This window comes from Mus caroli, chromosome 9, assembly GCF_900094665.2.
Source record: "Mus caroli chromosome 9, CAROLI_EIJ_v1.1, whole genome shotgun sequence".
NCBI lineage: Eukaryota > Metazoa > Chordata > Mammalia > Rodentia > Muridae > Mus > Mus caroli.
The window spans coordinates 26,713,630-26,726,742 of NC_034578.1; positions in this window are offsets into that span (position 1 = coordinate 26,713,630).

Genomic DNA, 13,113 nt, shown 5'->3' on the forward strand with positions numbered 1-13,113 from the left:
AGAGAGGTCAGGAGCCTAACTGTGTTGTCACTTGTAAACAAACATCTCAGTCTGGTCTTTAGTACCCTTGAAGTCTCAGCTCCTCCCAGGGATATCTCCAAACCACCCAACCTAAGTGTCACCATGCAGCTAGATGGCATACTTTGTTTAGAGCATTTAGCTCTGTTTTTAGAAATGAATTTTCTTTTTTTTTTTTTTGATTTTTAATATTAGAAATGAATTTTCCTATTACACTTATTTGTGAGTGTACACATGTGTTTTGTACACATGTGTGACTGCAAGGCAGACATGTTGGAGGTCACAAAACCCTCAGCAAGAGTCTGTTCTCTCCTGCCACTTTGTGGGGTCTGAGGCTGGCTCTCAGGCATCAGGCTGGTACAGACACCTCTATCCACTTTGGCCCTGGATCTTCACTCTGTTATTTACACACACACACACACACACACATACACACACACACACACACACATACACACACACACACACACACACACCTCTGATGGAATGAGAGAGCAATCTCGTGTGTCTTGCTCACTAGTCTATTCCTCAGGACCTGGCATACTCCTGAGCCTAAACTAACCTACTCTATGCTCAGCTTAGTGAGCCACATATATATAATTGACAAGCTATTTTACCTACAAGATGGAGTAAACCTGCCCCATGATGTAGAGTCCCCAATACACTGCTCTTGCAAATCTCCGTGCCCTTCCCCCCATCTCTCCAACACAATCTGGAGCCTGCTACCTCATTACCTTACCCAGAACCTTCATTTCAGGGTTGAGACATCGCAAGTTCAAATGAGAAAGTTGGATTATATAAAGCCAGCCAGCCGGCTGCCTTAACCAGCTCATGAACTCACCTCTCTTCACACTACCTTAACACCTGTTCTTACCTAACCAACTAGCAACGTGGCTGCTTCATGTAGCTCTTACCACATGAGTATCTCTATGGAAGCCATTTCTTCTGCAGAGAATATCTTCTTCATCTCTCCTATGTCCATCTATAGATGACTGAAGCCCCTCCCATATGGAACTCACGCAGAAAGGTTCTATTCGCTTGGCCTTTTCTAATTACATTGAGCCATGTCCTGAGACAGGGCTATAGGCATCATGGCCTGGAAAGTCATCAAAATCATGGCTCCTTTTCCTTCTATGTCAGTCTCCATGACGGTCTCCAGCACAGAGGTTGACTGCGTGGCTGAGCCCAGTTTGTTCAGGAGGTTCCAGGAAGATCAGTTCATATGAGAAGCACTGAGACCAGATGCAGCCACAGTCGGGTTATATTTTACTCCCGTCAGAGGCTAGGCTGGTGATTTTCTAACATGAATACCAAAGATGACTGTGTTGGCCTGGGGCATCCTGGGAGTCCTTCCCAAACTACCAAGATGAACCAAGGAGTGTACCATGGAGACTAGGGCAGCAAGCACTGTGCTGGTTTGATGAGATTTTTGGAAAATGATTGGAAGCATTTTGATTTCTCAGATTGGAGACTATAAATCATTGGCTGGGATTTAGACCATGCTTTACATCACCACATGTAAGTGGATTTATGAACTTATCAGTTCATTCCTGTATCTTTATGTCTTTATCATTCTTGGTCAAAGATCCCTAAAAGTCACCAAGTAGTCATCTGTTCATCATGGAATCTACACCAAAGAGAAAAAAGCAAAATAAACAGGATGTAGATTGACCCAGCCTTGTTGAAGAGTACCTTGGAGGACTGAGGGAATGTTAAACCATGGAGTTGAGACCTCCCACTGGCTTCTACAACTGCTTGGGCCCTCCACTACTCTCCTTCCAGATGTAGAGGTTCATCTAAGTCCCTATGAATTATAGCTCTGGGCCTGGGTCCATTCTTCATTGCTCAAGAAAATGTTTAACTCTATTTTCCCTCCGAGCCACCCACTCCTGTTCTTTTCTCTGGGTTTAAGAGCTTAAGTAGAAGGTCCTCTGGCACTTTCAGTACTAGTTCTTTTGAATGCTAGATGAGGACAAAGGTTTCTGCTTTGGCTTACGCAAACTCAGCAAGTAATTTCTGACTATGTCCTCCTTCTGTCCTAAATTCCACTCATATAGTCTTAAATGCCAGCCACCACCCCTGTAGCTCCCCAACTCAGCCATTTATTTTATAGCGTTATGTGTACACACCCCGATGTCAATTACTTTGGACTTCTTGTCTGTTTGATACACAGACACACCTTTAACTTTCAGCTGGCTGGATGCCTTCAGAGGAGATGGACTGAAAAATAAGCTCTCAACTCCTACCTAAAGATTTCAAACGCAATCCAATTGCCCTGCCCTACAAGCTCCTGTCTCCTCTGCTCATCCACGATACTCTTTTCTCCCTACCTCTATCCACAATAGAACCTTTGAGATTGACCTCAAGCCTCAGGCTCCATCTGGATAGTAATGAAGGACAAACTCTAGACATTAGATGAAGCTCCAAGAGAAAGTCCACCTTGTCCTCTGGAATGGTAGGAGAGCAACATACTGGGGAGTGGGAAAGGGGAAATCAGAATGGATACAACCAAGCTATATTGGATACATATATGAAATTGTTTTAAAAAATTAAAGAAAATCCTTAAATTTTCATCATTCTCCAGAAGTAAATTACTTTCCTCCACCAACCAATCTTTCTTCCTAGCAAAACACTAGGAACATGCAAAATTCTATACAATTTAGAATTCATACATATTTTCTCACTTTACCCTTTAAATACTTTGTGGAGAGGACTGGCAGGAGTCATTAATATCCCTCCTTTGGGTAAGATAAACTTAGTCTTGGGATAGCAAGAGGACCCAGTAGATAAGGAAATTTCTAAGCAAGTCTAATGACCTAAGTTCCATCCCAGAACCATAGTGGAAGGAGAAAATCACTCCTGAAAGTTGTTCCCTGACCTCCACAGGCATACCATAGCACACACACACACACACACACACACACACATTAAGCAAAAAATTAAATCAGAGTCATAGGACACAAATCTCTCATTAAGGAGTAGCAGAATTAGAGCCAAGGCATGTATTTTGCATTAAGATCTGCACAGGGGCTCCTCAGCCCTCATGTTTCCATGTTCGCTCCCTTCAGTATCCATCCATGGGCAGCTCTGCATCTTCCTTCCAGTCACACACCCCTTAAACACATACAAGTTGGCTTACTTGGAATTCCTCTGAATCCAATGAATTGCCTGGCTCAACAATTAACACAAAAGTCTAAAGTGGCTTAGTCTGCCTTCTTTGGAGCTTCTACAGAAATCTATAGTGAACCCTTAGAATAGAATGGCACTGTTCAACTTGGAGTCCAAGAGAGTATTTTCCATGGTATTTAATTTAATTTCCCTCTCCATATCACACCACTGAAAGGACTCAACTTACAGAAATCCAGCACAAAGATTCTTAATGATTCGGGAAGCTCAGAAATCATCACAAACAGTGAGGAGCCTCCCCCTGAAAGGACACCCAGCACACACACACATAAATGTTATCCATAGCTTTGGGACCCTGTAGCCCCTCAGAAGCCCATTCTTTGACTTAGAAGGATAGCCAGCCCTGTCCATGCTCAAGAAAGTAGAAAAAAAATCTCTTCTCCAATGGAAGACTAATTGATTAGATGTTTGGAAATGATAAAGATTTGTGCACAGCACAAGCAAACGGGCTAGTCCTTCCACGGTGGAGAAAGAGCAGAGAGCAGGCCGATCACAGTTCAACAGAGGTCCGAAAGCCAGGGCCCAGGCAGCTCGGTCTGACGCTGCTTCGTTTGGAGGCACTAGCTACATGCTCCAGTCTCCTGGAGTCTTGAGTTCCTTATTCTGTTCCTCAGAGACAATATTCTTATTGACACATCGGATCGGCAGAGTGAGTAGCACCATTTGGGACTCATAACTAGAAAGTATGGAACAGCTCTCACTTCAGGAGTTGGAAGTTTATTTGTTCTGCCAAGAAGAACTGGGATGAGTTGTGGATCCTTGCTCACTCCATTTAGGTAAAATTAGAGAGTGAGGCATACATAGCCTGTGCAAACCCAGAGTCAGCCAACACTTCCTTGTCACTCCCCCCACTCCTGACTCCCCAGAGCCTGCCTGCCTCCCTCTGTGCACACATTCACTGGCTGCCCCTCTTCCCCACACCACTATGCTTTCTGTGGCTCTCTCACTCTTCCCCTGCATCTTCACTCCCTTTTCTCAAAACTGTGATGCCAGCATTTCATTCACACTGATGTGAAAGTCATAACAGCTCGAAAATCGCTCCCCTTGGTATGTATTTATTTACAATACCAATCAAATCATTTCTCAAAGCCAAGTTCTAATGGTAGAACCTCAGATAGTACTCAGAAAGGACAGTCTTTAAGAGGGAAGAAGAAAGAAGGGCCCTCCTGGGAAGAGTCGCTGTCAGCACACAGGCTGTACACAACACTGAGACACATGATTCTCACCAATGAAGACCAGCAGAAGCGAGCGAGACATGCAGAGCCGCCACTGAGCCCACCTGCTAACCACACTCCATCCCTCCAGCCTTTTCCTGAAACCAGTAGGGTTGTGATGGGAGGCTTGCAGTAAGCCAGTCTCTGCCCTCACATCTTTTGTCGGGCAGTCCATTATGAACTGTATGGTAGGATGCTCATCTCTCGGACATTCTCTCTTTGTCACTAATCTAATGGATACACGTTGCCTTCCTCCCAGCTTCATTTCTCTCCATTTCACGCCGGGGTAGGGGGAGGGAGGGAGAGTGAACACGGGTACAAGCCTCACAGAGGGCCGAGGTGAAAGCACAAGCCCAGCATGGAGATGGAGTTTACTACTGAGTACCCCACAACCCCAGATGAATGAGTCCTGCAGGGGTGGATTCTCCCACCTTCAAAGACACCGGAAATCAAGGGGCTGAAAACCAGGACTGGGGAAATGGGTCAGTCCTGAAAAACACAGGCCGCTCTTCCAGAGGTCCCAGGTCTGGTTTCCAGCACCCACATGACAGCTCACAACCACCTGTAACTCCAGTTTCCAGGGACGGTCTGGTTGCCACAGGCACCAGGCACACATACTGTGTACAGACATACACGTGTGCAAAACATCCATGCCACTCTCCCTCTCCTTGCTGGGATTTGTTCTGGCTTGACTTTGCAGGGGGCAAAATTGTCATAATTGTGGCAGGTTCACATGTGCAGCTACATGTACTGTCTGGAGGACACTTTTCTTTTAGTCACCCACCACCTCTGCCTCCTACAGTCTTCCCACCCATCCTTTCAAAAAAAAAAACATTGGGATTTGGAAAGTGGGGACACGAGGCAGATGCGTCATTTAGGGCTGAGAATTCCACAGTCTCCCATTCTCTGCACCTCAGCCAGTTGAGGGTCTTTGCGATGATCACCAACTAGTGCAATGTAGCCATATCATTCCCTTGCTTTAAAGCCCTGGATGCATCTAGATTGCCATCCGGAAGAGAGTTCACAGTGTGCAGACCCAGGAATGTAACTTTTCACACGCTGTCCCACCCCCACCCCCACCCCCAACTTCTCCAGCAATGTTCCTCAGGAGTCTCTCGCACTGTGGGTCTGTGAAGCTGCTTTCTGTTTCTAGTGCTGAGGAACTATGTTAGGGCCTTGGACATGACAGACAAGTTGTTCTACCACAGAGCTGCATTTCTAGCCCTTGGTTTTTTAATCAGGATCTTCCTACATAGTACCGCCTAACCTCAAACTTGCAACCCTCCTGCCTCTGCCTCCCTAATGCTGGGATTGGAGGCTTGCTTGCTACAATATATCCAGCTAATTGCTTCCTTTTATCAGGCTCACCTGGTACTTTAAGGTCCGCGTTTGAGAGAGCATCTACATGCGTGCAGCTGTGCATTTCTAAAAGAATCTCCTTCTAGTGCCTAAGAAACTATCCATTCATTAAAGTTAAGAAGAAAGGCAAAAACACACAGATGGAGTCTTTCACAACCTGCTCTCTTCCCATCAAAACATGGCTATTTCTGGGCTCAAATAACTTAGTGATTTTGTCCACTGGCAGCGTTCACTCAGCTCTCATTCTCTGCACTGGACTTTTCCATACAGCTCCACTCCTGCACCTGTCATGTCATCTGACAGTTACTTGACTGTTTCAAGAAAGACCAGGGGCTGTCTTGATGAAACAATCAGAACAGCAGGAATACCTTTTCGCATTTCTTTGTCCTGATGTCTAGAGCCAGTTCCGGCGCACAACAGATTTATGAGATGATTAAAAGTGATTAAAAGATGATTAAAAGTGAAGATACAGGTGGGGAGCAGCTGGGAGAGGGAAGGCAGGAAGGAACAAAATGCAGAAAGAAGAAGAACCTGAAGAAAGTCAAGGAGGAGAGAGGAGAACGAAGTAGAAGCCAGGAAAGTGAGCCTTGTCTCCTATCACCACTCTGTGTGTGTGTGTGTGTGTGTGTGTGTGTGCGTGCAAGTGGATAGTAGGTAGGTTGAGTGTAAGTGAGAACTATACACACACATAATGCAATAATCCAAGAAAAGTCTTCAACGTTTGAAGCTTCAATATTATTTAAGTCTTTGTAATGATTATTCAAGAAGCCACATCTGGCTCTCCCTCCTTCCTCCTCTACTTCGTGAGGCTGGAAACCCCGATCTCTTTCTGTGTCCTCAGGCCTGGCTCCTTTCCCAGTCACCTCTAAGACAAACAAAGGACGGCTTCATGTTCTCAGTGAGTTCGCGTAAACTTCGGCAGTCCTTTGTAGTCAGTAATTATGACTAAAATCAGAAGACTTCAGATTCTTCTGTGCTGGAAGACTCTTTTAATGGAAGCAAGTATAAAGGGCTGAAGAGATGGCTCTGAAGTTAACAACACTTACTGTCCTGGTACAAGATCCGGGTTCATTTGTCAGCACCATATTAAAAGACTCACAGCTACCTGTAACTTTCCAGAGTAGCTAACATCCCATGGCCTCTTCAAGAACCTGTATGCATATGGCGCACATAAATGCACACAGGCATGCACACACATACACGTAAAATTAGAAAATGAAAACTGTCTCATTTTTAAGAGAAGACAATCATAAAAGGAAGTGGTCAGAATGAAGGTGCACAATCCGCTATGCCAAGAACAAAACTGAAATAAATCAATACCGCCCCTGCACTCTGATGAGCCACGTTCTGCTGGCAGCCCCGTCAATGGACAGATATGGGTTCTTTGTCACACTCTTTGCACAGATGTGGCATGGAAACAACCTGCACTGAGAACCCAAGGTCTTGCCCTAGTCTCCCATCAACCATGGGACTCTGGCCAGACTTTGTCAAAAGTATCATTCCATATCTGTGAGAAAGGGTATCTCTTAGGTCCCTATACTGTCTACACCTCTCTTCAAAATTCTTTAATGACAACAAGCAGGGTGAGAACCAACAGACTAGGCTGTCTGGAAAAACACTTAGGGAAAATATAAACCCTGCAACATAAGGAAGACTGGTGGACAGGTGAAAGATTTTCAATAATTATGATGTCTCAAGATACAACAAATAATAAAAACTAGATTTTCCTACCCAGAATCAAAAGAATGTCCCACTATTCAACAATATTTGATAATTCCAACGGTAAGTCTTACAATATCATCTTCTATCCGCTTCAGAAATCCTCTTTTTTGAACATTCTTACATGTATCTCTTGTTATTGTTTGAATACTTCCACTGGCTTATTAAAATTACAAAGTTCTGCCCAGAAGCAATAGGCAGCCCAGTTGCTGAGGACACCGAATGTGGCCCTGGACTCTCCCATGCTCCACTGACAGGACCTGAAAGCCCTTCATTGTCTATTTCTCTTGGGTCTCTCTCCTCTGCTCTCTTACAACTTGAACATCCCTAGTGGTTGTTGCTCTCAAGCCTAAGTGTTCCTGACTGACTGATTCTCTGATGGTCCTCAAAGCGGAAGGTCGAATGAGAATTCCAGTCAACTGGGCTTGAGAGTTGGGTGGAAAGGTAGTGAGATTTATTCCAGATGTTTTACAACTGTTCTCCCAGGCCAGGTGGGTAAACAGACAATGACAGTGATGGTGGTGGTAGTGGTGGTGATGATGGTGGTGGTGGTAGGGATGGTAGTGGAGATTTATACACCATTACTTGTGCCATGGCACTTCACATTCTAAATTACAGTAAATATATTCATAAATATAATAGCTTTTACCTCAGCTCCCTTGATCATTTTGAGTAAGCACCTTACCCTGTCTGAAAAGCTCATTCTCCAGCCTGAAGCATTGAGCTCCTTCCATTCATCCTCCCTGTTCTTTCAAAACAAGGCTAAATGAGTACAAAGTCGGGAGTGTGTGTGTGTGTGTGTGTGTGTGTGTGTGTGTGTGTGCTTAAATGGTTATATGGAAATGAGACCATTGTTTAAGGAGGTTTCAGACCCTCTTGTAGCAGCTACAAAAGGGTAAATGTAACAAGACTCCCATCTGGTGGTTGCAGTAGGTAGTGGCACTTTAGGGAATTGTATTGCTTAGATTAATAACTAACTGGGTGCACTGCACAGGAGCCAAGGCATTCTTGAGACCAAAGTGGACTCAGGCACTGAAAACATCTTAGCTTTTGCTGCTTGCCTTGAGTTGAGAGACACTGGTCTTAATGAAGACCAGAGATGGAGGTGAAGAAAGGTTAGCAGAAAGGAAAAAAAAAAAAAAAAGCACACGGGTTCCATTAAATTAGATGGGCAGTTTACCTCTTTCAATGAATGGCTGCCAGGAATCTGGTGAGCATTCAGCTTTCTGATCTGTAAAATTAAGAAGGAATGTTCTTTATAATCTCTCATGACATCATCATAGCTACTTCTAGAAATACCAAGTTCCAGAGCAGCGCCACCTTCTGGTCACATGCAGCCACGTGACTATTCTCATTGTGTCCATAGTTACTGCCTAGCTACTGCAGTAGCTCCACTATCCAGGCAACTCTTACAAAAGTCAATTACATAGTAATCACAGATTGTAAGCATGGATGCATTCTATCTGGAACCCTGGACAGCTTTGTGTGCGTGTGACTTGGAAGGAAGGGATTATCCCTTAAGCAACTTTGTGCACCCTTAGCATACACTGAAGACACAAGCAGAGCTAGTGGTACCTTTGTTTCTCTACATCAGTTAAACTCTTGTTAGGAAGGAAAAGTCAGCATCACCATAAGGTCGTTTGTGGACACCGTCTGAACATAACACTGAAGCCGGATGAGAGCAGGGATTGTCCAGAATAACTGCTTCTTTGCTAGGGTGGCCTTGAGAGCACGAACAAATGGTTTTGGAAATATGGAATTCTATTCCAGAGGTTTCACTTGGGACTAAGAAAGGACTGAAAAGATAAAGGTACACATGGAACCTCTCCTACACATGACTGATGTGCAGACAGAAACAGAAGGTGTGAGTCGGTGCAAAATTGATGCTGGAGATGGATGCAGCATGCCTGAGATGAGTGTTCAATGGCAGGACAGAGACAGCCTTGTGAAGTCCTTTCTCCAGTGACTGACAGGTAGAGTTGTGGCCACCACATGATAGTTTAAATGACAGAAAATGAACCTATTTGTGGCACACAAAGGTTTAGAAAGAATGAACTTTGCTGACTTATGTATAAGGGCCATGGCTGGACTTTGAAAGAAGCCATTTTCTTTCTTTTTTTGAAACCTTGACAGAAGGGCCAGGCTCCAGGAAAAAAAAAGAGAGAGAGAGAGAGAGACTTCTAAGTATCTTCCCAAGGAAGGACATTGATACATTGTATCCCAACATTCCTTTCTAACTCTCTAATAGGATGGATTAACTCGGTGTGAGATGTTCTTCCCCCAAAAATGTTCTATTTAATTTGCAGTTTGCACATGACTTTGGTGACGAATCCTGACCAACAACTGTTATTCAAAGAACCCTAAGCACTTCATTTACATCAGCACCCCAAGCCTGCACATGACCTGTGTAATTCCCTCCTCTGATCAGTGCTTAGCAACAGCAAGCACTCAAAAGATGGCAGCTATCTCTAGTAAGGAGCAAACGAGACCAAGTCAATGAAAATGAGCATAGAAGACAAAGCCTCAGCCACAGTTGATACTTGGTGTTAAGGAAAAAGCACAAATTACGAAGGAACCTCTAGGGCAATGCAGTCTCTATCTTCCTGTAGAAGGTACCATAGCATTTATGGCCTTTACACAACTTTGGGTAAATCACTGAAACCTGCATTTGTCCTCTTCTTCAAAATGCAAGAGGAAGTGGGTTAGTTGACCACTAATGTTCTGCCCAGTTTTGAAAGAATCTGGAAGCCTAGAGACTATTAGAATTTAGTGTACACTACAAATATATGGAGTAAGCACCTTACTGGTGATAAACAGAAATAGCATGAATTAATTCAAAGCAAGGTATAGAGCTTCGAAGACTGTTCACCAGTTGAGAGAGCTTTCTGCATACTAGTGAGCACCCATGCAAGCCCCATGTCCCTCCTCACCAGTTCCAAGGGAGATGGGGACAGGAAAATCTCTGGGGTTCGCTGGCTTCCAGCCTAGCCAAGAAAAAATAAATCCCAGGCTCAGGGAGAGACCCTGCCTCAAAAGAATTGGCAGAGCATGGTAAGGTGGGATAGCCAGTACATTGGCAGAGCATGGTAAGATGGGATACCCAGTTCTTTCTTCTGGCCTCCACACATGTGTAGAATATACACAGATGCACGTACACTCACACAGACACACACATAAATAAATGAATATTTTTCAGAAAAATGAAGAGGGTGAGGAGAACGACCAGCAGTTAAAAAGCGTTGACTGCTCTTCCCGAGATCCTCAGGTTGATTCCCAGCACCCACATGGCAGCTCACAACTACCTGTAACTCCAGTTCCAGAGGATCAGATGCCTGCTTCTGACCTCCATGGGCACACATATGGTCCATATACATACATGTGGACACAACACTTATACCTATAAAGTAAATAAATCTAAACATACTTTAAGAAAACTAAAACACAACTTAAAATGTACAATAAGCCTACAGCATAAACCAATACAAAAGCAATTAATTATTTAAACACTAATTAAATAATTAATAGATGTTAAATATAGACGTAAAAACAAAGCAAATATATCTTAACTTCTCAAATAATTCCACATTCATATTCATAGCAAAAAAAAAAACTTATTTTGAGCTTCTTACTTGCTGAGAATCCTGTATGTGGCATCTCATCTCACTCCATATTTAAGAAATTTAAACTAACACTGTTTAGCCAACAACATTTCTATAGAAAAATCCAGATAGTGAATGTTCTAAGCTCGTTCAGCCCTATCCTGTATAGCTCAAATGCAGCCAAAGGGTCCGTGAATGTCTCTTGCCAGTAAACTCTATTATGAACACTGGAGTTTGAATTTCATGGCATTTTCAAGATCGTGGAATAGTAATCGTTTATTTTTTATATATTTACCACTTAAAATATGTAAAACATTTTTCTTTAGCATGTGGAATATACAAAAGCATCTTAGTCCATGCACCGCAGTTTGTCAAGCCTTTTGGCAATTATATTCTTTGAGGCTCAAGACGGTAATGTAGGAACTCCAAAATCGGGCCATTTGGGATTTTCCATGGAGGGCTGGAATAGTGTTTGTTTTGCTGTGTGGACTTCACCAACCAAGCTTCTCAGAGTCCTCTCTGCAAGTCATCTGCCATCCCTGCGAGGCTTGGGTTAAGCATAACTAAGGTACGGATGACACCTTGTGGTTGCATTGCGAATGGCAGGCACTTCCCTGGAAGTTACCACAGGGGCATCAGGAGGAATCCAACAGGTCTCTACCTAGCAGCCAGGCTGCCTCCCGAGATAGTTTGCCAGACAGCAATTTTTGTGTGGTTGTAGTTGTAGTTGTTGATGAAATTGGGCAAAGATGAAGCCCAGTTCGGTGTCTGCCTTCAACGTAGTTCTTTCTGTTTTACAACAGTAGCAGCTGCAATTTCCAGAGATTTCCCAAATGAAAACAGAAGCAACACTTAGTTTCCCCGAGCCTGGTTATAGCCTCTAACATCTAAAGAGAAAGAAGAAGCTGGGCGCTCCAATAAAATAGTCACAAAGAAGAAAGAAGGCACTCGCACATGTGAAGGACCTAACTACCAGAAGTTGAAAGCCAGGCACGAGGTCACAGCACATACCTTTTTGAGGCCAGCCTGGGCTATGCAGTGAGTCCCTGTATCAAGAAAAAAAAAAGAACAACAACCAGGAAAAAAGAAAAAGGAGTTCCACACTGGAAAATACTGAACAAGGAACTTAATGGCTAAGACCAGTAATTGAAATGTCACCACAGCCCTGAGGCAAAAGGGATTGCTCATTTAACCGTACAGGTCACACTGTCCCAGGGATATTAAACTGTTGAGGGATGAGCATCTTGTTCATTTTTGGTAGAAAACAGAGATGCTTTCCATTCCCCTGCCTCTAGGAGTGTTTTACCCAAACTGCCAATTCTCTATACAGCAAAGGAAGGAGATTCAACCACTCCTTTGCAGTCCTATAAAAGTGGAGAGCGCTTGCGGCGCTGGGGCCTTTCCTTACTTTCTGTAGTGACACAAGTTACTTTAAGAGACTCCTCTTTGGGGGCTGGTGAGATGGCTCAGCTACTGACTGCTCTTCCAAAGGTCCTGAGTTCAAATCCTAGCAACCAACATGGTGGCTCACAGCCATCAGTAATGAGATCTGACACCCTCTTCTGGAGTGTCTGAAGACAGCTACAGTATACACACATATAATAAATAAATTAATTAATTTAAAAAAAAAAAGAGACTCCTCTTTGTAGGTAACAAGTCCCAAGGAGTCTTTTGCATAGGCCAATCCTTCACAGCTATAGAAATGGATTGGGTCGGCTAAACAAAGAGAATGTGATTCTGAATCCAATCTAGACCTGCACCGGTACTAGAGTGGATACAAAGGTTGTGGCTTGTGGTCTTAAGACGGTCATCACTCTCGCTGGATCCCACTCTCTTCTGTAGGAAGGTGGCAGAGTGAATTATCTTCCCACATATTTATATGTATTTGGAGCTGTGGGCAATACAGTGTAAGGGACCTGGCCACCTTTCCCCATGTCAGCAAGGCAACTGGCAGAGCTGTGCATCAGAAGACAGACTGGTGAAGTACTTCCTCCCATAGGAAACGAGAAATGTAGTGG